We start from the raw sequence: 24,225 nt of genomic DNA, 5'->3' as shown, positions 1-24,225 counted from the left end.
TGCAAAGTGCTTTGTTCCTGGAAATCATCCGATGAGTAGTTCAGTGCTATTGTATATCTTGTTAGAGTAGCAGAAGTACCCAGAATGAACTAAAATCTCCCTGCAGAGTTGCTGCATCATATGCTGAGAACATTCTGAACTTTCAACAAATTCATGTTACCAGCCTGGGTAGCCATGGTTAAGTCTATACAGGGGTTAAGTGAGAAATATGGGTCTGCTATTCAATGTCTTTTGAGAGTGACAAAGCTCTGGGCACGAGGGGGTGGGACACAAGGGATTGCCTCTCAGCCCTTTCCAGACCTTTCCAATTGTTATCAGACACAGGGGATAATGCAAAAGGGCTCAGGTACTGACCTCTCTGTAGCCTGACAGCCTCAGGCAGGACCATTGACCCTCTCCACCTTGACTTGCCCCTTCTGTAAAACGAAGACCTTCCTATATTATGGAATTTACTCTGATATCTAAACAGCTGAGAAAGAAGACAGCTCATTTGTTTTAACTAGACAGTCTTCCCTCTCTCTCTCTCTGTCTTTCTCTCTATCCATTTCTCTCTGTCTCTCTGTCTCTCCGTCTCTCCATCATTTATCTATCATCTATCATCAGTGAAGCTAGGGACTTCTAAAATACTCAGTTGATAGTTTTGCCACACCTTTGTTCATTTTTATTTCAGAGATTATCAGGATTGCATCCCACCAACAATGTAAGTATCATTCCATGTATATTTCCTAAGCTGTCATTTTTTTAAGACACTTAATTCAGAAATATAGGACACATGATGAAAGTGCACATTTTGACACACTTTGACATACATACAAAACTGTGAAACCATCACCACAATCAACGTAGTAAATATCACCCCCAAAGGCAAAGGTAAAGATTTCCTGGTACCCCTTTAAATTTCCATCTGCCCCTCCTTGTAAATCCTCCATCCTCAAACAACCATTGATTTGCTTTCTGTCACTTTATGTTAATTTTCATTTTCCAGGGATTTATGTAAACAAAATTCTTTAATATATATCCTCTTTTCTCAAGATTATTTAATTCCGTGCAATCACTCTTTGATTTATCCAGATGTGTCCACTGCCATACCTCCCTGAACAGGCTCAATCTTGTCTGATTTACCCAGGTGTTTGCATGTATCAATACTCCATTCCTTCTTGTTGCTATGTACTAAACCATTTTAGAGAGACACCAAAATTTATGCCTACAGCTCCATTTTGATTGGCATTTTGTTTGGTTCTAGGTCTAGGCTATTACAAATAAAGCCCTGTGAATATTTGTATGCAGGTCTTTTTATGGTTATAGACTTTTATTCTTCTTGGGTAAACACCTAGAAGTGGCATGGCTAGATCTATGGTAGATGATATTAAACTTTTTTAAGAAATGCCAAATGACTTTCCAAAGTGGTTGGGAGTTCCAGTTCTAGTTCCTCACATACTAGCAAATACTTCATAAGGTCAATTTTTTTCCTCTCCTGATTGTAGACATTTGAATTGGTATGTAATAGTATTTCACTTTTTTAAAATTTTGTTCTAACTAATTATGTCAAATATTGTATATGCTTATTTGTGGTCTGTAGGCTTTCTTTGAAGTGTTGGCACACCTTTTTTATTTTTTAGTGAGTTGTTCAACTTCTTATTATGCAGCTTGAATGGTCTTTATGTATTCTAGATATAAGTTCTTTGCTAAGTTTTTTTTTTTTTTCTTTGTTTTTGCTAGTCTCTTCTGGTCTTTTTCATTTCTTAGTGAATTTGGAGGAATATCAGTTTTACATTTGAATAAGTTATTTTTATTTGCCCTTTATGGATCATGCTTTTGGTGTCACTCCTGAGAAATCATTGTCAAACTCAGGAAACATAGGGTTCCTTTCTCTTATTTTCTCATGCCTCTGGGAGTTTCTGAACCACCCTTGATAGCCATTACTTACTCAATGTCTTCTGATATGAAAACCTGCCCCTTTTGGTCTGATAGACTACATCATTGAAAGAATAATCAAATCATTGGCTTCACAGTAGGGTCTCCTGGAAATGATCCTAAGCCAGTGACCCTGCACACTCAGCTGTCCATTATGCTTTGGGTCATGAGAACAACACCCCACAATCTTGAGCCCTTGGGATTAACTGAGTGAACATCAATGGGAGTTTGTAGACTATGAGAACAGCACTACTAACCATTACATGTGATAGAGCTCATTGGAATGTTGCTGCTTTCCATTGCTTAGCCAAGATATGAAGGACAGGACCCAAAGGGCAACACACTTGGCCAAGCAGTCATCTTAACACTGGATGCTCCTACCAATAAATGATCTTATTTATTATAAACTATTAAGCTATTACCTAAAAGTTGCCCCTTCAAGGAAATAAAACCCTAGGCACCTCTTGTATTATAGATACCCCAAATATAAATCAGAATCTTGCAAGTCCCTACATGTCCTAAGGTTTCAATACAAGGCCTTGTGAAAACACTTTATTTCTTTTGGAGTTATCAACATTACCAGTTGCAGCTAAGACCTACATTTCACTTTACAATATGCATAATTCTGGGCTCTTGGAAAAGGCATTTAATGGAACTTTGATGTCCCAATAGGTCCCATCTGCTGGTTTTACTGGGAAACATGTGGTCTATTCAAAAACTCCTTTTCAAATTCTAGTCTGACAGATGAGCCTATATTTTGCCCCTGTCTTTACAGATTTTCAATCCTATCCCCATCCCATAAAGGCTGGTGGTCAGATAGATTGAGGGCACATATTCTACTAGGGCCTATTAATCATAGGTTTACCCATGAGTCATTTGATATGGGTCCCATTTGAACCTACACTTCCACCAAAAAAACAAAAACAAAACCCTTCCAAGTGCAGTGGCACACTGGTAAGGTGACTATTGGTCATATGACACCTCATCATAGGTACTTTCATTGATTTTGGTGTAAAGGCCCAATCTCTCATGTTTATTTCAACCAAATATGGCAAATGCTGAGATCCATGTCATCTCAACTGGGTGTTGAGAAAGAATACTCCCAGTTCCACATTCCAGATGGAATCTTCCTGGCCTAGAAGATCATCCCTGGAAATGACATTGACTCAGATGACATCACCCCAACCCAAGACCTTCCCCTGAACCAGAGACAACATTATCCTGGGCACTCTCTGTCCCAGCAACACCCATGGGCTGTTTCTCCTAAGACACAACTTGGACCTCGGGTAGTTTTGCTTGTCTCCCTTTGCAATATTCAAGAATTCTAGTATGTTTCTGAGTTTGCCATCTGCTTATCCCAGGATCCTGGTATGTTCTCTGTTCCCAGCTATGTCCTTACACTGTCATGTCTAAAGGGAAATCTGGTAGTGTTTGCTATGATCTGTGCTTTCTAAAATCCAATAGAGATTATTGCTTTCCTCAGAAGGTGCCTGCCTCATATCAGCCAACCCCATCAACCTTCTAGGAAAGGACCACTTACTCCCCAGCTCCTTTCCTACTGCTATCCTCTGCTGAGACCTACTGCCCTGCATCTCTCACCATGACCACTCCTTCCCCTTGGCCACATGCAAATATCACTAATCTTCACAATCTTATCAGTTTGTATCCTCTAACAATATGCCTGCCAGACCAGCCACCTTGACCTGAACATATTTCTAACATACTTTACAACTCCACCAAAATATTATTAAGGACAAAAATTCCAAGTCTACTTTCCTGGCTAATGCCATATAAATGGAAAACTTAAGTTATGGGCGGGCCTGCATGGACTCTATATTTCTATTTGTGTTCTGCCTTTCTACTCTCATAATAAAATGCTTTTTATTCTGTTTAGAGTAACACAAGCGCTATGCTCTTAAAGTCTCGGCTATCAACACCCCAAAATTTCCTTAATATGCTATTCACATATTATGTTAAATATTACAAAGCCAATTGTGTTCATCATATTTTTCTCTTTTTTAAAAATATATTTTATGGTGTTTTGACATCTTTAAGGAAGCCCTACTGGCAGGAAGAGACTGCCCCTCCCAGAGCATACTAATTCCTAGAGACTATAAATAACTTATAGGAGAACCTACCTGTTTTTCCTATACAACCAACCATTTCTGTGTCCATATCTCTGACCACCTCCTTTATTTAATTCACACACCAATTTAATGTCTCTGACCTAAATTGATCCAGAACCAGGAACCAGATAACTAGCAGCAGTCCCTAGATCCCAAGGCCTGCTGGAATAATTCTAACTAGTGAACTCTAAGCTATTTGCCCTTCCTTGCCTTGCCTTTCCCACAAAACACACAATAAAGGCTGTGTGACTCTAGGTTTTCTCCTTGTTCCTTTCTGCTTCTGGGCTGACACACATGCTACCTCCTGTAGTCATGCCTCTCATTTCTAGGGGAACTGTGACATTGAACCTCTTTTTTTTTTAAGATTTTATTTATTCATGAGAGACAGAGAGAGAGAGAGAGGCAGAGACACAGGCAGAGGGAGAAGCAGGCTCCATGCAGGCAGCCCAAAGTGGGGCTCAATCCCGGGTCTCCAGGATCATGCCCTGGACTGAAGGTGGCGCTAAACTGCTAAGCCACCTGGGCTGCCCAACATTGAACCTCTTTTTGCGTGGCATTGATCTTTCTGTATCATCATCACTCAGCACTTTATAAATTCATCTCTGGCACAAATAACTTGGGACTTCTTTTAATTTTTTCAGCTTTAATATGAATCATTTCAATTGAGTCTTTACTTTTATTTGAATGGTTACTTCACCTTTGTTTTGACAATATATTTTCTATATGTGTATAATTCAAGTTTAACAGGTTTGTTTTCTTTTAGTAATTTACTTATTGTTTTACTGACTTCTCATTTGCATTGTTAAAAAAGAATTCTCTGAAAAAAAAAAAAAGAATTCTCTGCCATTCTTGTCTTTGTTTCTTTGTATGTAACATTTTTACCCTATTTATTTATGTTTATTTACTTATTTATTTATTATTTATTTATACATACATACATACATACATACATACTCTGGTTGCTTTTAAATTTATCTTTATACTACCGGTTTTGAGAAATTTGATTATTAGCATGTGCTTTTTCTTAACATTTTCTGTCTATGGATTTTATTGAACATCTTAGATCTGGAAGTTTACGGTTTTCATCAAATTTGAAAATTTTCTGGTCCTTATTTCTCAAATATGGTTTAGTCTATCTCCCATCTTCTTCAAGAATTCCAATTATATGTATTTTGGGCCACCTGAAGTTGTATTTAGCTCACATACCATTTTCCATCTTTTAAAAATCTCAAATTTTAGATTCCTTTTGTGGTATAACCAAGCTCTTTGCTATTTACAAGTTTCTTTCTGAGTTGCAAGAAAGTATTTCCCCCACCTCTGTATTTTGTAATTACTATATTCCCTCATTCAATCTTGACTGCCATACTCAGACAGAAAGCTCCAGGAAACTTTTCTCTTATATCTGTAGTGAAAACCTTAACAGGATACAATTATTGTTCCCTCTCTGTCAAATAGATGCCTTTTTTTTAAAATTTTTAAACTCTTAATTAATTAATTAAAATTATTTTTCTATGTGTGTTTAATTTTGGAATGTTTTTATTATTTTGTATTCAAATTCACTTATCATTTCCTCTGCTGTTAATTCTACTGCTATGAGTGTCACACATTCATTTGTTGAAACTCTGATCCCCAATGTGATATATTTGGAGGTGAGAATTTGAGGAAGTAATTAGGTTTAGATGAGGGTGGTCTCCTCATTATGAGACTAGTGCCATCATAAGAAGAGACCAGCCAGTAGCTCTCCCAACATAAGATCAATGTCTGCATACCAGGGAGAGGGTGCTCATCAGGCACTGAATCTGCTGGCACCTTGATCTCAGCCTTCCCAGCATCCAGAATAGTGAGAAATAAATGTGTGTTGTTTATGCCATCCAATCTATGGTAATTTGTTATAGCAGCTCGAGCTAACTAAGACACCCATCCACTGTGCGTTTTATCCCAGACACTGTGGAATTTTTCTTTAAAATTCAGATTTGGGCCATTTTTTTTATATCTTCATGTTAATATTTATCATTAGAACATATAAAATATAGTATAATTCTTTTAATGTTTATTATGCTTAATGTTGAATGTTTTAATATTTAATGAAAATTCTAAGATCTATATCAGCTCTCTATTAGTTTAAGTGATTGCTTTTTCTCATAATAATGGTTCCTGTTTCCTGCTTGCTTGCATTCCTCCTAGTAATCTTCTATTAGACACCAGACAATTGTGAACTTTTTCTTATTGAGTGTTGAATAATTTTGTATTCCAATAAATATTATTGAATTCTGTTCTAGGATGCGGTTGTGTTACCTGAACACAGTTTGATGTTTTTCTGTCTTGCTTTTAGTATTTTTCAGGCAAGGTCAGGGCAATATCTAGGACCAGTTATTCCCCCAGTGCTAAGGTAAAACTCTTCTCAGTACTCAGTAAGTTCTGAATTATGAAGTTCTCCAGTTGGCAATAGGGAGAAAATACTATTTTCAACCCTGTATGATGCTGGATACTGTTCCTGCTAATCTTTTCAAGTGGCTCTTCCCCTAGCTTGGGGTATATTCATCACACACATGTGCTGCTCAGTATTCTGCTGAATGCTCAAGAGGAGCCCTTTGCAGATCTTTGCAATTCTCACTTTGTTCAGCTCTCTACTTCATGACTTCTACCCTGTGACTTCTCACCAAATGAGCCTCTCCAGACCTTCATCTCTGTCCCCTCAGCTTGGGAAGATGGCCATGGTCAGCTTGGCATCCCACCTCTCTTTCACAGCCCAGGAACTCCCTCAAGGTGGAGAGTTGAAGAAGTCATAAGATTCACCACTTGTTTCCTATCTCTTAGGCATTACTGTCTTTCTGCCTGACATCCAATATCATGGAAATCATTGTTTTGTCTGGATTTTTTGGTTGTTTTAGACAAGAGAGCAAATCTGTTTTCTGTTACTGCCTCTTGGTTAAAAAACAGAAGTTACCTTCTCTCTAGCATAACTTGCAAAAATATTTCTATTTAAACACTATTACCCTGTTACCGCTCTCTTTTTCTCTGGCTTTAATTATATCACCACTCTCTTTTTATGGAATTACATCAAATACAATGTCCTGTCCTTAATTTCCATGTGTTTGAACCAATTTACTTCTTTCTTTATCATTTGTCTCTTTAGCTTCCAGAGTAAAATACTCCCTTGCCCTAGTTCTACTTCTCTAATTTTCTTATTACTTAAGCAGCTTGCATGTTAGTACATTGATTTAGGCAATCCTTTCTTCCTTTTTTTCCCTATGCACAGGCACAAACAAAGAAGACTGTATATGTGCTTATTATAAAGTTTTGTGATCATCCATAAATATTTATTGATTCTACCATTGGCATTGCATTAGCAAAGAGAATGTCTAGCACAGATAGCATCTCCCAGGAATTTAGGGTCACATGACAATACTTCATGTTTCTTCCTATTTCTGGCACAATGCTAATTTTTAGTCACTAATGTAGTACTTATATATACATATATAATATAATGTAATGTGATATTTATTATATATAATTAGCATAGCAAGTAAATATAGTATTATAGCATAGATAAATGAGGTGGGAAACTTTCTTTTAAAATCAGAGATTGCTAAAATTAAGTGAGATAACTTAAGAGTAACTAAAAGATTAATTCAATGAATGATGGTATATCCATAAAGTGGAATGTTTTAGAGATTTACAATAATGTTACAGAAAAAAAATTTAATGACACGGAATAGTGCTCATGATGTTAAGTGAAAAATTCAGTTAAATTGCTTACATGATATGATCAATATATATTGATATGCCATTATCATAGGAAATGCTGGAAGAAATGTCATGTCAAAATTTTAATGTTGGTTAATAGATAGTCAATTTACAGAAGGTTTTCATTTCTTTTATTCTCACATGTGCTTTCTCAACTTTAGCAAATATAACAAATTGTTTTTGTTATTACCTTTTTGCTAGAAAAAACAATGACTTTTTTTAGTTAAAATTGTTAGCATAAGGTGTGTTACAATGTAAGCTTTGAATGATCTTAATTTTTTAAGACTCTTTCATACCCTCCTCCCTTCCACTGTGTGAATTGTTGCTTTATTACTGTTGCCTTTATTTTTAAGTGTTGTTTATGTATACATCTTGAAAAGAGAATAAGATTATAAAGCACCTGGGTACAAGATCATAGTCTTTCTACTATTTTTAACTTCAATTAGTGTAGTACTGTAGTTGCTGAGATTCAGAATGAATTCAATATATATTTATTGATTGTTTGAGGTATTTTTTTCTTATTTTGTCTATGTGGGGTTTTTTTAATTAGATATTAAGGATTGAACAAGAAACTGATTTTCTTTAATATTTTATAAACTTTAGAATGATAGGAGAATTTATAATGATATCTCTTCTTTAACTTAACCACATTATAGAAAGTTGTACGAACCTCTCAACTGGGAGTGAAGTACTTTTGATTATATGTGATTATTTACTTATTTTTCTTCTTTTTTTTTTTCACACAAGGCATTGGATTGGTTTTTGAAGTCATTCCAGGGATAAGGCTTTTTCTAATCTATTGACAAAATTCAATTTCTGCCTGCTATAATCCAGATGAAGGAAGAGAAAACACACAAGAAACTTGCCACTTCATGAAATAATTTCATTCTGTAGCCTAAAATCGTTACTAACCTCTGCAACACTTAATTAATTGAAATGACTCCAGCCGTGGGATTCTGTGGCAAAGAGATTCCTAGTAGTTATATGTGATTCAACCTGAAATTCAGTTAAAACTGAAGGATACTTAAACATACATCAATGAATGAAAAATGAAGACCCAGTTAAATTTAATCAATCATTCGCCTCTTTTTTTCTTCTTCTCCTGTATCTTGTTTTTCCTTTGAGATTTAATACATTTATTTTTTTTCTTGCTACATAAATGTTCAAAATGCTCTTGCTTAGTAGACATGTAGAAAAGACTAAATGTTGATGAGATGATTGTTACAATTTTTTTTTAGTTAAAAATGCCAAGTACATGTCTAATTCATTTCATCAAAATGTTCTCATGTGGATTAACACCAAACTAGTCTGATAAATATGGCTATTGAGAAAGGCAACAGTATCATTGACATCAAAATCTTGTTTAAAGAGCTTTTCCCACTGAAGAATATACCCATTTACCACATATTTATGTGTAGCTCATCAAGACCTTTAGAACTTAGACCAAGTTGAGTGTGCCAAAAATTAACAAAATAGTCTTAGCCTTTGAAATCTTAGGATAGTACCTGAAAAACAAGTGACTGATATTGAAATATGGAACAACTGGTATTTTGACATTACCTTGATAGTGTCTCTTTTCTCTTCCTCTGATTTTTTTTTTTAAATTTATTCCCACATCCACACCTGCAGTGGAGGGTTCTTTTAACTTATGTAATATCTTCTGTCTTCTTTCCTCATCTAGGACTTATACTGCTTTCCACATGATTAGTCTTTCTCACACTCCTCACATCATCCTCAATAAATATTTATTGCTTTGAGATAAAGTCTGAAGAATGTAGCCATCTATTTAAGACCTTCTCTCATCCCCCTCAATCTGTAATTTATACCCAGCAATTCTTGTTCCCATCAATGTGGTCAGCTGCTTCCTCAAAAGGTTTTGTACAAATATTTCTCAGGTGCTTGAAATCAGCTGGACACCTTGATGGGATCTGGGACCAGATACTTGAAAAAAAGAAGGAGGAAGAAGAATAAGAGAAGAGGAGGAGGAGGAAGATGTGGAAGGGGAGGGGAAAGAGAAGAAGTCCACGCTGCCTACAGGGAATTAAAAGGAAAGAGATAGGGAAGTAAAACAGTGGATTAAGCACAGGGTGATTAAGTTCTGTGGGTAATGTGTATGTGTAGCCTACTGTATTACTATAGGAAAAAGACATGGAAGTAAGATGAAATCTGATAAGATTTCATAATTTTCCTTGATCAATGAAAGCAGTTATAATAAGTAAATGAAAATGGGTGAAGACTCTGAGATCTGAAGGCAGATGTGACTCTTCAAATCTGGAGGAGATGTCATAGCTTACAAACTCGTAAACATGAATCACAACTTCTTTATTTTCGCTTCTCATGGTCAGTATTTTGTTGAATCTAGAGGGTGAGCTGGGGTCATGACATTCCCATGGATCCCCCTTCCCACCCTTAGAAATTCTAAAAGAGTAGTGTAGCTAACCACTACACTAGTAGTGAAATTAACCAAAGAGAAAAAAAAAAAAAAAAAAAAAAACAATGGAGAAAAGAGACAGTGAAACAAATTAGAACAAAATTCCACCTTCATGAGTTTAATTAGAAACGCAATTCCTTACAACTTTTTCTCACACTTTTTGATTTTCTTTTTCCACAATGATCTCAAAGGAGTACACAAAATTGGCAAGGCCTCATGACCCATTTTTTTTTTACATGAGGCAATTGAGAAATCGGAACATGTTCAAAGCCACCCAACTTTATATGTGAGTATCCAAATAGGCTTCATATTCCAGTCTTCCTATAAAAAATTTATTATTTTTTCTGTCATATCCACAGCAGTGAGGAGAAAGATTCGAAGGAATAGTGTCAGGTATAGAGTTCCAAGATTTCATGATTGTATTTTCATTCGCATTAAGTTCCATCCATATTTGAAATGCAAAATAAAAGGCATGTGGGACTTAGCATCGAAATGTATATAACACTTACATATGAATTTATATAGTGTGATCTTGATTTGAGACACAGATTCTGTTGCCCTGAATATAAAGATTGATTGTCTCGATGGATTTTAAAACTAGCCATATATTTATCTCTATCTGTGCATATTTAACAAGCATAAATGAAAAGTACAATCTTGTTCCATGTTATTTATTTTCTAATGTGTAGTTTAGTTAGCTAGCAAAACAGAATCTGAAGCCAATAGCAGCACTTGTTTTTCAGTAACATTTGTCCTGGATGAATGGAATCAAAAGTGCATGTTGTGGGCAGTTTAAGTACACGCAGTGGGGATGAGTTGTTCAGCGGAAGGAAACCAGGAGAGAACTGGCTGGGCAAAACAGCCAAGTGCTTCTAAAAGAGATCAGCATGCTCTGTTTTCTTTTTCCAGACAATATTCACAGATTATATAAAGCAATGAACAAAAATAAGAGAGAGCTAATCAATACATTTCAACTGTGTTAATGCCAGGGTTGTTTTGAATGGTTTAAATAATTTTTTTTAATTATAAAAGTAATATGACAGCATCACGGAAACTTTAAGAAACCAAGAAAAATTTATTTTGATTCTACCATTAATCCGCCATACACAATCATTATTCATTTGTTTTTATCATCTGAGATATCTCTATCATAGGCTTATGTCTTTTGATAGTTGTGATCATGATGTCTATACTACTTCATGTTGTGCTTTTTCACATTTAATTATGGAAGTACTTTTCAAGATGCCAAAATGTTTTCCTATTTAATATTTAAAGACTGCATGATATTCACCTTATTCATCCCATCTTATTGGGTTTAGCACTATAGGCTTCAGTGTTTGTATTTATTACCTTTTCTTTTTTTTTTTTTTGCTTTGAAAAAATAACACCACTGTGCTATACACACAGGTTATATACACAAATCATGGGTATTTACTCAGGATAGACTCTCAGAAGTACATGTTCTCTGCCAAAGGGTCTGAACACTATATAAATATCTTTAATATCTCCAGCCAAAATGGAACCTGGAAAGAGTTGTTGGCTCAGAATGTATTTATATGTATGTGTTGCTTATTTATAGTGCAGATGTATTACAGTAAAACCCCGAAAAAAATTGAAACAAAAATCACTATCAAAGCTAAAATACAGGGGATCCCTGGGTGGCTCAGCAGTTTAGTGCCTGCCTTTGGCCCAGGGCGTGACCCTGGAGGACCGGGATCGAGTCCCGTGTCGGGCTCCCTGCATGGAGCCTGCTTTTCACTCTGCCTATGTCTCTGCCTCTCTCTCTCTCTATCATGAATAAATAAATAAAATATATTTTTAAAAAAGCTAAAATACAGTAAGTAGCAAAGATAGAGAAGAAAATAATTCTATATCCAATAAAACAAAAAATGTTGGTTTAGCAGGAAGCAAGGAAATTATTGAAGACTGTTGAGATTATATCAAAAGAACCCAAAGGTAGGGCAATTTGAGCATTAAGAAAAGTGCAATGGGTTTTGATGACCTTCCTTGGACCAGTATCCAATCCATATATTTATCTCTATCTGTGCATATTTAACAAGCATAAATGAAAAGTACAATCTTGATCCATATTATTCATTTTCTAATGTGTAGTTTAGTTAGCTAACAGAACAGAATCTGAAGCCAAGAGCAGCACTTGTTTTTCAGCAACATTTGTCCTGGATGAATGGAATCAAAGAAACTCACCCTGTTTCTTTATCATATCTTTTTTTAAACTTCTGACAATTTTGAAGAGCCCTGACCTGTAATTGCATGTCTTAATGTTTAAAATTTAAAAAAAAAATGCATTAAAAAGTCTCTTGAGAATTTAGTACCTAAAAATCACTTTCAAATTTGATATGTAGGGCAAGGCAATACCTGTCTTGAGAAAAAAATAGCTTTTTATTGCTCTGAGGTAAACACCATTGGTTTCCTATCTTAGCCTCCCCTAGTTAATCTAATCAATCTAATCTACATATGACTTTATAGTGTTGCATCTTGTAATAAGAACCTGTGCTTAATCGTTCAATATCAAAGTATCTTCTACTAAGGAACACAAATTGCTCTGGACTTGTTCTAATGACATTGAAGACATGTTGGGAGACCTTGCCAAGTCCTCTACCATGTGTTGTCCTAGTTTATCCACCAGCATATCAGAATGATTCTAAGGATGGTAGGACCAATAGGACCGGCATGATGGAATGTGTGGTTCAGAAACTTGGATACTCATCAGAATCTTATTAAAACACAGACTGTTGGACTCCATGCCCAGAGATTCTGGTTCAGGGTGTCTGCAGTGACCTAAAATCCATTGAGGAGAGCATAGTTCTCTGAAAAGATGAGGCTAATCATCTGTACATACTTGTGCAAAGTTTCCATATAAGAATGTGCATTTCTAACAAGCTCCTAGGGAGATGCTGATGCTAACAGTCCAGGGACCACACTCTAAGAACCAACAATAGGGTGGTATAAATAGATTCTAAGTCAAAGGAACTTGAGTTTCAAACTCAGACTCCACCACCTATAGTTGACATGAGATGACCTTCCAATTTCCACGCATCAAAGGGAATTCTGATGGAAACGCTGTTGAGAGCATTATGAAGTTAGAGGAACAAAGTTTCTAAATTTCATGTATCTCTGAAGATAATACTTTCACCTGCCTGTTGATCTTGCAGCTGATCTGCAGCTACAGTGGGCATGACCTGCTGGATTTGATCCAAAATCTGAATATTTAGCATAATCTCAGCCTATAATCAGAGTTTGATTTGGTTTTCCAAAACAAAACAAAAACTTGACAAGTGGAATCAGCTCGCCACCTATATCAACCTCTAGGACCATCTTACCTCAGCTCACTTGAGTGCCTTGCCTCCTGATACTCAGGCCAAGTTCATGTCCTCTGGAGGTTCCTGTGAGCCCCTGAAATGCCAAGAATACAGAGATATGAGCTCAGGCTCATGGAACCCACCTACATGAGCACTAGTGAGTCTCCTAATCGAGCACAGGCAGCTGACATTTGACCAATTGTATTGTGATGAAGGGTAAGAGGTGGTCCCTCTCCATAACATTTGATCTTTAACCATTTATTTATTTATTTATTTATTTATTTATTTATTTATTTATTTAAAAGATTTTATTTATTTACTTATGAGAGACACAGAGTCACAGGAAGAGGGAGAAGCAGGCTCTATGCAGGGAGCCTGATATGGTACTTGATCCTGGGTCTCCGGGATCACGCCCTGGGCTGAAGGCAGCGCTAAACCGCTGAGCCACCCGGGCTGCCTTGATCGTTAATCATTTAGAATGAAACTGTCTGCCTGCCCACATGCCTCTTGTATTTTCACTTCACCAGTTATCAGTTTTAGGTTCAAACTGCCTTTAGTTGTTAAAAAATGTTGTTGAACTATCCATTAAGCTCAAACAATAACATGTTTGCAATAACATAACATCCTTCTCCACTTTCTAAAACCTTCTCCATACCTACCTGTTCTGCAAAGCACTTCCTCTCACAGGAATCACCTAACCCTCTGTGTCTGACTACCCTGCATCTGTACCTGTCCCAATTGTTTTAGCCTCTGCAGTCTCACATGTCTTTCATCTGGAAGACCCCTGTTGAGACCTTTTGTTCTTTGGGCCCATTATAAAATTCCTTATGTAGCCCAGGGCACATTGGTGCTGTGGATGATAGCAGTGATCTTAATAAGGATCAACAGCAAATAACAAACACGACAACAGATACAATATCCTATGACCACTCAGATCACAGAATCAGCCCTGCAAGCCGAGTCCTTCGGGACTGGCCCAAAGCACTTTGTGAGAGATGGCAACAGTGGGCTTCCCTGCAAGCTTTTAATCGGGTCTGCACTAGGGGTCCCTGACCTGCTCTGGGATATGGCAGAAAAGCTTGGTTCTGCAGAAGACAAATGCAAGGCCATAGTCTACGTTAGGCAACGCTCTGGGTTGGGTGCTATAAATAATAATAAAGATAAATAATAAAAAAAGTGAAATGTTTTAAATGAAAGGTGATGCACTGTGAACTTAACACACTGGCCCTTTAGCCTTTCTGTTAACAAGGTAATCTGATTGCCATTGATTTTTTTCACCTCTGTTACTAAGAAGGTGATGAAATGCTGTTCACACAGATGTATTGAATCAGATACTAAACAAAGAGCAACATAAAGAACAATTATCAGCAACCTTGCTTTCAGCCTGCTGATTATGACATTACCAGAAGACAAGGTCTGGGTGACTTAAAAAATAAAGCAGGGGGAAGGGTGGTGTAGATGAAAGGAAGGAAGGGAGGTAAGTTTCTTGGGAAGAGACATGTGTTCATTTCAGAAGAATTTCGCAAGGAGCTTTGTCTCTGCTCCATAGCTTTAAAAGCAGCCATTTCTACTTCTGCAGTTTACTGATAGGCATTCCAGTGTGATCTAATTAACTACTTTTATTATACCACAGAGAAAATAGCACAGTGGAGATGAGTCACTAATGCACGTGTCTTTGCTATATAGATTGTGGCTGGGTATTGTGCAGAAAGAATCATTTATTGGCCCATTGGGGTTCTCCAAGTAGCCCCCAGGAGAGAAGCAAGACCCTAAAATACTCTGAGAGAAAGGCCACATTTAAAGCCTGTCAATGAAACCCATACATGGCTTGCATTGAATGATTAGGACACCTTGTTTGAAATGTATGATGAGGGTAGAATTTGTATATGAGTACTGACTTCATGGCCTATGCTGAATTAATTTCCTAATCTCAAATATTTCCAGGTTTCTTTATTTATATCATTTGTGTTAGCCTAGTTGCTAAAGTCCATGGTAAAGATATGAATGTCTAAGCAATTTTCATAAGTTTGACCATATGCTTTTGCCTAAATGAGAATGCTTCAGTTATCTTATTATCTTTGATGACATGTCTTCAATGGCAAAAACCTCATCATGGCATTTTCTCAAGGGCAGTGCTCCAATTCTTCTGCCCTGACCAATTCTGGTAGCCATCGCTAATTGTGAAAGTGGAAAATGCAGCAGTCTGAAGAGATCACAGTTTTTGGAAACTTCAGTACAGTTTGGGAAAGGTAGTCAACTTAAGGGAAAAAAGCTCGATAGTTTGATCAAGCCATATGGTGATTCTAAAACAATATAGAAAAAGGAAACATCCAGTCACCACGATTCTTGATCATAATTTTGATACAAGGATGGAATGCATCAATGAAAATAGCAGGATTAGAATCATTGGCCCTAATGTATTGCACATTATTCTCTTCAGCCTTGGCCAGGCAAGAGTCCAGTAGAAATCAGGCTAATAGGAAAACACAGAAAGAGGTGTAAAAAGGCAGAAGATAAGCTCCAAGTAGGGTGGATAGTAAGCAAGAAGGAAAACTGGAGAAATTTAAAAACGTAGTTATTTTGTAAAGTCAGGGTAAAAGCCTTTGTTAAAATTTGATGTTTTGTGTGTGACACCTTGTCTTTACACAAATCGTATTCAGGTGGCAGACATTAGTGGCCACGGTGGGGCAGCAGGGTAGAGGGGAAGGTCTTTTGGGAGAGTAGTGCCAGAGAACTTGAGCATGCCTCAGAATCACTTGGAGCACTTGTTATAAGGGATTGCTGGATCCCACTCCCAGAGATCCCTATTTGCATTTTTAGCAAGTTCTTATGTGTGACCTGCACTGCTGGTTTTAGAACTATCTTCAAGGTATCTATAAGCTTTAAGGCTTTTGTCAGGGAAGATGTTTGACATCTACTCATCTGATAGAAGTCCAAACAGCCAAGGTTCAGTTTAAAATAATAAGTGTTACAGCTTTCTAGCTTGTGAATTTGTATAATTAATATTAAATCTCAAAATGCAAAAGAATAATACTTTCTACACAGATTAAATGAGATACATAAAACAGTGTAACCCTGAATCGAGCAACTATGTAAGTTACACTCCCTTTACTCTTCTTTCTTTGAGGTACGGATGTCTAGCTCTTGGGAAGGAAATGGGGTCCAGCGGAGAGAATGGATACTAGTGGATTCTGTTGCAATACAGAAGATAATGATTCATCTCAGAAGTGTTAGTAAAAATTGTTTCATGGTCTAGCACTTCCCCTGGGATATTGTGGATAGCCAGTGGGATTCAGAAAGGGAAGGAACCTCAGTAAGTATTAATAGGCTAGCTATAGTTGGAATTAATTGCTGTGATTTATATAAAAGTTATTACACTAATGACATTAATAGTGACACACGTACTTTTATTTCTCAAGGGTCATTTTAACCCACCTTGGATGTTTAAGGGACACACAATTTTAAAACTAACCATTTACAAACCTCAAACAAACATGGTAGGGCAGGGGCAGAGAGAAGATACTTTCATATGTAAGATTGTTTGGAATATAAGTTGACTCAACTAATAGGGGAATGTATACCAAAAATCTTACAAATTTCACACATTATCACTCAGAAATTTCAGCTTGAATTACATACCATGAGGAAAATTGTAATGATAGAAGAAAACAAAGATTATGTATAACTAGAATCATTAAAGCGTTAGTTATTTGTATTATCCACACACACAAAAAAGGAAAGCAGAACAAAAGGGAAATGATAAAGCCAATTATAACCCATGTTAAAAGGAAAAAAAAGCAAAATATATTTGGAATAACATCACAGCTATGAAGAAGGATATAATCGTTTTGTTTTTTTTTTTTTTCTTGTCCACATCAGTAAGTATGACCTTGAAACAGTAGTTAGTTCCCAACTAGTGACGATTTTGCTGTGCAGGGGTTATTTGGCAATATATAGGGATACCTTTATGGTCACAGCTTGGGAGAGAAAGATACTGGCATTTAGTGGGCTAAAGATGCTGCTAAACATCCTATTATGTACAGAGCAGCCCCCACAACCAAGACTTTTAGCTCAAATGTGAGAATGGCTAACGTTGAGAAACAGCACCAAATGAATTCCATGACTTCTCTAAATGTGTTTGCTAAAATCTAAAAATAAAAACAATAATACCAGGGCACCTGGGTGCTCAGTCAGTTGAGCGACAACTCTTGGTTTCTGCTCAGGTCATGATCCCATGGATTGTGATATCGAGCCCTGAGTTGGGCTCTGTGGTCTATGATGAGTCTGCTTGAGATTCTCTCTCTCTCTCTGCCCCTTGCCCCACTCATGCTCTCTCTCTCTCTAAAATAAAATAAATAAAATCTTAAAAACAAAACAAAACAATAATACCTACCAAATTAGATTGTTTGGTGGAATTAAATGAAATAATCTCTGAAGGAAACTTTATTCTGGCTTAAGTCAATTCACAGTGAAATTATATGATTTATCTATCACTGTTCCATCATTTTTTTTTTTTAGAAACAGAAAGGAATGGTAGGAAGTAAAAAACTTTTTTCCTTCCTTCAAATTTTCCAATTTTTTTCCAAACTTTCTCCCATAAGCATAATTGGTTATATACCAGATATTTAAAATATCGTTCTTATTTTTATTTTTTTAGAGAAAGAGAGAGAGTGTATATACACGAGAGGCTGGGAGGGGCCGAGGGAGAGGGAGAGAGAGAATCTTAAGCAGGCTCCACACACAGGGAGGAGGCCAAGGTAGAGCTTGAGTTCATGACTGTGACTGAGATCATGACCTGAGCTGAAATCAAAAGTTGGACACTTAACCGACTGAGCTACCTAGGCGCCCCTTAAAAATATCATTTTTTATTTTTTATTTATTTTTTTTTAATTTTTATTTATTTATGATAGTCACAGAGAGAGAAAGAGAGAGAGGCAGAGACATAGGCAGAGGGAGAAGCAGGCTCCATGCACAGGGAGCCCGACGTGGGATTCGATCCCGGGTCTCCAGGATCGCGCCCTGGGCCAAAGGCAGGCGCCAAACCGCTGCGCCACCCAGGGATCCCAAAAAAATATCATTTTTTAAAAGAAGAAAGACTTTGTTGCTAAGTTAATGACCACAGGTATATTTTTTTCTTATTATTAAGGAAGTGGGAAATTTGAGGAGTTGTATGGTAAGGCCAACTTAGCAGGTATCTTTTTCATTTGACAATCATCCAACTCTTACAATATAGCCAGTGAAGTTTGCCAGCATCTTGAACTCAACTAAGATGATTCATTTTCAAGTTAAACTTGGAGATAATGAAGATTCTGAGCATGCTAAAGAGACACTTTTAGGCACCACTTATGCAAAAGAATTCTCATTTATAAGAACAGTGATTGGGTAATGATTCAAAAATAATAATAATAATGCCACTTTATTGAGGATTTGCAGTGTTCTTGGGGGCTGACGCTGGAAAAAAGGTGAAGTTGTACTGATTATTTTTGAGGAAAGACAGTGTATATACATAGACGAAAGATCTTTCTATCTTCTTGAATCTAATGCTGCAGAGTCTAATTATTATTAACAATGAAATTGTGGAAGCACCTGGGTGGCTCAGTCAGTTAAGTGTCAGACTCTTGATTTCAGCTCAGGGTATGATCTCAGAGTTGTGAGACTAGGGCCCAAATTACACTCTATGCTGGACATGGAGCCTGCTTATGATTCTCTTTCCCTTTCCCTTTTACCCTCCCTTGTGGGAGTGAATAATTTTCGCTCCATCCTTCTGAGTTTTTAGCTGAGACCCCTATAATAAAAAACAGATTGACAAGAGAAAAATGAGCAGAAGTTGAGTAGCATGTATATCTCAATTACATAATGGAGATACCCAGGAAAAATGAGCAACTCAAAAAGTGACTTTAGAATTCAGGATTAAATACCATCTTGTAGGGAAAGGGGAAGGGGGAGGTTGGCCTCTTAGGGGAGAGTAAGGATTTTGGGGAAAGGTAATTTTTAGGAAAGATGAAAGGGCATTAGAAGAATAGATGGGAGGTAAGAAATTTGTGACAAAGTTTATCTGGGTGTGGTGTTGACTTCTAGTTGCCTCTCCTGTGATAAGAATCAGTCTTCCCTGATTGATGAAACTCTCAGGGAAGGGACTTATTACAATTAAGTTCCTCTTAGAGGATTTATCTTTAGGTCCATAAGGGAAGTTCAGGGAAAGCCTCTCCCTGCCTTTGCCGGTTTTCAAGTGCCTACAGCTCATGATAATCAATATATCCAAGTGGCACATTTTGGGATGACATATTCTGCTATCCTTCAGAATCCTAACATAATCCTGTTCGTCCAGTTTCTGATGACTGTCATTGAGCTCAAGCCATGGCAACAGTGCCATGAGGTTGGCCAGTGGTGACGATAGTTAGGATTTGGGCTATTGAAGGGGAACAACACATCAAGTCAATTCCAACCTTAGAAAGTAGGTGGGTGGAGTGATAGAAGGGTCTGGGGATTATTCCAAGGAAAGAATTTCCCAAATTCTAAACAAGTGGTGCCTGAGACCCTCAGAAGCAGGGTGTGTGAAACTGGCAACCATGTAGTAGACCAGGCTGAGTGCTTATTCTCTCCAACCTCCTTGCACGGGCCTGAAGAATCAGCTCAAAAGAAAATCCACAGTGGAGTAGGACCACCGACAGAGCTTCTTACATAGGTGTATTACGCCTGCCTAGGCGTATTTCCATATTAGCTTTCTCCGTCTTTGTTACAGAGGAAGTAGTGAGAGATATTTAAAAAAATTTTTTTTTCTCTTGGTATTTAAAGTAAAGACAAAATGCAAATAACACAAAGCTTAAAGGAAATTTTGCTTATGCAATTTCCACATCACTTTCACCAAGCTAACCAACCCTGTTATTTTGGACTTAACAGAAAGTACTTGAACTTCTGGGTGGCTATCCAATTCCAACCTTCTGCCTTATGGAAGATCCTTACTAAATATTAGTGTTAGAAACTCCCTTTTCTCAGGATGGCCTTTGATAGGGAAACTGGAAAAAATGCAGGCCTAAACTGGGAAAGGCTTTTTATTTATTTTTTTTAAGCAAATAAAACCCCAGAACGGATTTTCTTTCCAAGATGTGTTTTTGTTTTATCACAATGACCTTTCTAAGAAAAGATGAAGCCAGCCTCAGGTAAAAAGAAATGGCCACATTTCATCTACAGTTAGCCTCCATGACCCCTGAACCTGGTTTTTCTATCTGCACCTCTTTTCATGCACCATTTCTCCTGGTGTCTGATAAGGGACACTCAATACTCCAGCAAGACCAGATTGGAACTTTGACTTTTATAAAATAGCTAGTAAACAAATTCTGTCCCACTTTAATTGGTGATATAATTCCCTCCACCTTTTTTTTTTTTAATACCAGAAAGCATTGATAAACTGGCAGAATTAATAAAAGGCAGAATGAAGGACTGTAAAATAGCGTCATGAAATCAGGCCCCACTACCAGTCGGAGATCCTCAGCTATCATGCATGATATTATATAAGTATTTGTATATAATGTATAGATATATAAATACACACAACCACCCACCTCTGCGTGTTTACACACACAAGCAATATCATCTCATCTCTCTTTTTTTTTTTTTTTTCCCCCATCTCTAACACAAAAGTCAAGAGGTTTAGGAGCACGCACAAAAAAAGAGATTTCTAAGAGAGCAGGCGATTGGGCCGGGGTCATTCAAAAGGGTAATTATTGTTAAATGTCAGGTTAACTCTGAAGGCCTCAGCTCATCCAACTGAGAGCAGATTAGCCCAGATGGAGACATTTTCAACACGGTGCTGTCTGGCCAATCAGAGACAGCTGGGATTAGCCAAATACCTTCTCTCATCTGCTTGCTCACAGAAAGGTCAGTTTCTGCTCATTGCTTCTCTTTTAAGATGTGCTTTTTTTTATTTATGGCAGCCGTGTGCAGGAAATCAGGTCCCTTTTATCAGTGAATTAAATATTCAACATCTAAAACCCACTTTTTGAGAGTCAACTTCATTCACTTTCAAGACCACTTTTATCTTTTTTTAAGTGCTGAAGATATACCGGCGCGTGTACGCAGTGCATATTTTACCCCCGGCCCTCCCGCTAAGCTGGAGGTCTGCCTGTTGTGTTTTGCGTATTTTTGAAAGCTTACTTGTTTCATTTCATGCATTTTCTTCTTTAAGGGCACCGGTTTATGTTTCCTATCATTTTCTTCATAAAAAGAAGAGGGGAAAATGAAACTAACCCTGGAGTGCTCTAAAAGATAATCTGTTTTTATGTACAGCTCTTTCTCCCCGTAAGCAACGTAAATGAGCACATGCATAAAAATCAGTGACAAAATGAACAGTAAGAAAAACAAAGATCATGGATTTGTGATACTGTGTGTGTGTGTGCATATTTGTGTGTGTGAATACCCACACACACATCCTGTAAATTATCTGTGTGTGGGGGCAGATCTATACTTGCGGACTGTATTATTTAATGTATTCATATATGAGTGTGTGTGTGTTCTTAGGAGAAATATGTGGTAGCGCTTCTATATGCCTCTTAAAATGTAGTTATTTTCCCGTTTTATAATGCAATCAGTGTGAGACACTAGAACACTCATCTTCTGAAGAATTTGTTATAAAAGCTGAATGGGAACATTGTAAGGAAACCCTTTGCCTTGTTACTAATATAAACCTGTTTTCATTATGTTCCTTTAATTCAGCCCTGCCCCAACTGGTCTTATGAAAGGAAAGATACTTTAAACAAGAAGACAAAAAGGTAAAAGGAACTCTTTAATCTGGAAAATTTACTATAATTTTACATAATATAGTTGCTTTAAACAAATATTAGAATAAGAGGCACAAAGCAATCATTAATAATGATTAGTTCCTTATAAGAGTATCTGCTGTGGTTAAGCTGCATCATGTTTCTTATTCTATTCTAAGCAATATCTCAAAAACCCCAGGACCTAGAACACACAGATCTTGGCTTTTTTTTTTTTTTTTTTTTTTTTTTTTTAAGATTTTATTTATTTATTTGAAAGAGAGAGTACACAAGAGCAGGGAGGGAGGGGCAGAGAGAGAAACAGATTCCCTGCTGAGCAGGGAGCCCAATGTGGGGCTGGATCCCAGAACCTCAATATCATGACCTGACTAAAGGCAGATGCTTAACCAACTGAGCCACCCAGGTGCCCCCAGATTTGGTTTTTATTCTCCAATGAAAGGAGCCAGAGCCAGAGCTCCTTAGAGAAATGCCTGTTTTGAAGGCTAAGGCAAAATCCAAGATGAATCTGTAGGGTTATACTCACATTGATAGGGATATATCAAAAGAACACAGAAGTCAGTGGAAAGGGTGCTCAGTGGTCAAAACTGGAACAATTTGACAAATAAAATAAAAAAATTACAATTGAATTATAACTGAAGTATAAAATGAATATCCATGAGCCTATGTCAATATAAGTAATTTATCAAATAAATAAATAAATGAGTAATTTATCAAATAAATAAATAAATGAGGGAGCATAATTTATCAAATAAATAAATAAATGAGGGAGCATAACACTTTGTCCTTCAGAGTGAGCTGTGCATCATGACTTCCTTCCAGCAGCCCGGTAAGGAAAGGGTGGAAAATGAGTAACTTTGCAGTGGGGAAGCCTGACAAACACTACCTTAGCCTCAGCTGGGTGAACAAGGTTAATAACAGTGGTAAGGTATATTGATATGATGTGATGAGAATGGCACTTTACCTCGGTGTTCTTCCTGCCAAAAACATACAACCTGAGTCTAATGATGAGAACCAACAGCAACAAAAATCACACACATCTCAATTACAGAAAATTCTACAAATACCCAGCCAGTATTCCTCAAAACTTTCAAGGTCATCCAAAGCAAACAAAGTCTGAGAAGCTGTCACAACCAAACGAAGCCTGTGAAGACATAGCAACTAAATGTAAGATAGTATCTTGATTGAGTTCCTAGACCAGGACAAGGACAGTAGAGGGGAAAATGGGGATATCCTAATCAAATATAGTTCTTTGGTTAATAATAGTGTATCAATATTGGCTTATCAACTATGACAAATATATTGTATTAATGTAAGATGTTAATAATAGGAAAACTTGGATGTGGGATAATCTGTACTACCTTCAAAATAATTCTGACAATCTGAAGTTTCTAAAATAAAAAGTGTATTAAATGAAATTTAAGTTAATATCTTTAAAAATAAACTCAAATCATCTCAAATATTTATATATTCAGTATTCTCAAATCACTTAAATACTCAAATTGCATTGGATAGGAACAAATTCTTAGGGTTCTTAAAAGAAAAAAATAGGGTATTGAGGAGAGATCTTGAGAGCTCAAAGGAACTATGACTATGCTTTTAAAAAATCAACTTAAACTCTTAACTTCTAAGGCAAACTCTCTTAAACTCCAAATAATGCTTTTCTTCAAAAATGACCATTCTGACTGCTTCTGATCCACTTGACCCATGCTCCCATGTGTTGGTTCTTTCTCATCCCCTCCACTCTGAATTTGGACCTGATATTGGACCAATATCGGTCTTCAATCTAAAAGGCCAACCTGAGAAATAGAGTTTCTCTATGAGGAAGAGTTAATATAAATAGAAACATAATCTGTTAAATACTGGCTAATTGCCTTTTTCCAGCTTGGCACTAATAGCACAGACAGCACCATGCC

General features: G+C 36.9%; 1 long non-coding RNA gene across 1 annotated transcript in view; it reads right to left on the bottom strand.

Moving 5' to 3' along the window:
• Positions 1 to 24,225, bottom strand: part of LOC118354301 (uncharacterized) — a 79,397-nt gene that overhangs the window by 7,887 nt on the left and 47,285 nt on the right. The window contains exon 3 of the long non-coding RNA XR_004814575.2: positions 13,560 to 13,632. This is a non-coding gene — a long non-coding RNA (uncharacterized LOC118354301). The remainder of the gene's footprint in view (positions 1 to 13,559; positions 13,633 to 24,225) is intronic.

Source organism: Canis lupus, chromosome 3, assembly GCF_003254725.2.
Source record: "Canis lupus dingo isolate Sandy chromosome 3, ASM325472v2, whole genome shotgun sequence".
NCBI lineage: Eukaryota > Metazoa > Chordata > Mammalia > Carnivora > Canidae > Canis > Canis lupus.
The sequence above is the reverse complement of the archived record's forward strand: the minus strand, read 5'-3'. Positions and strand labels throughout refer to the sequence as shown.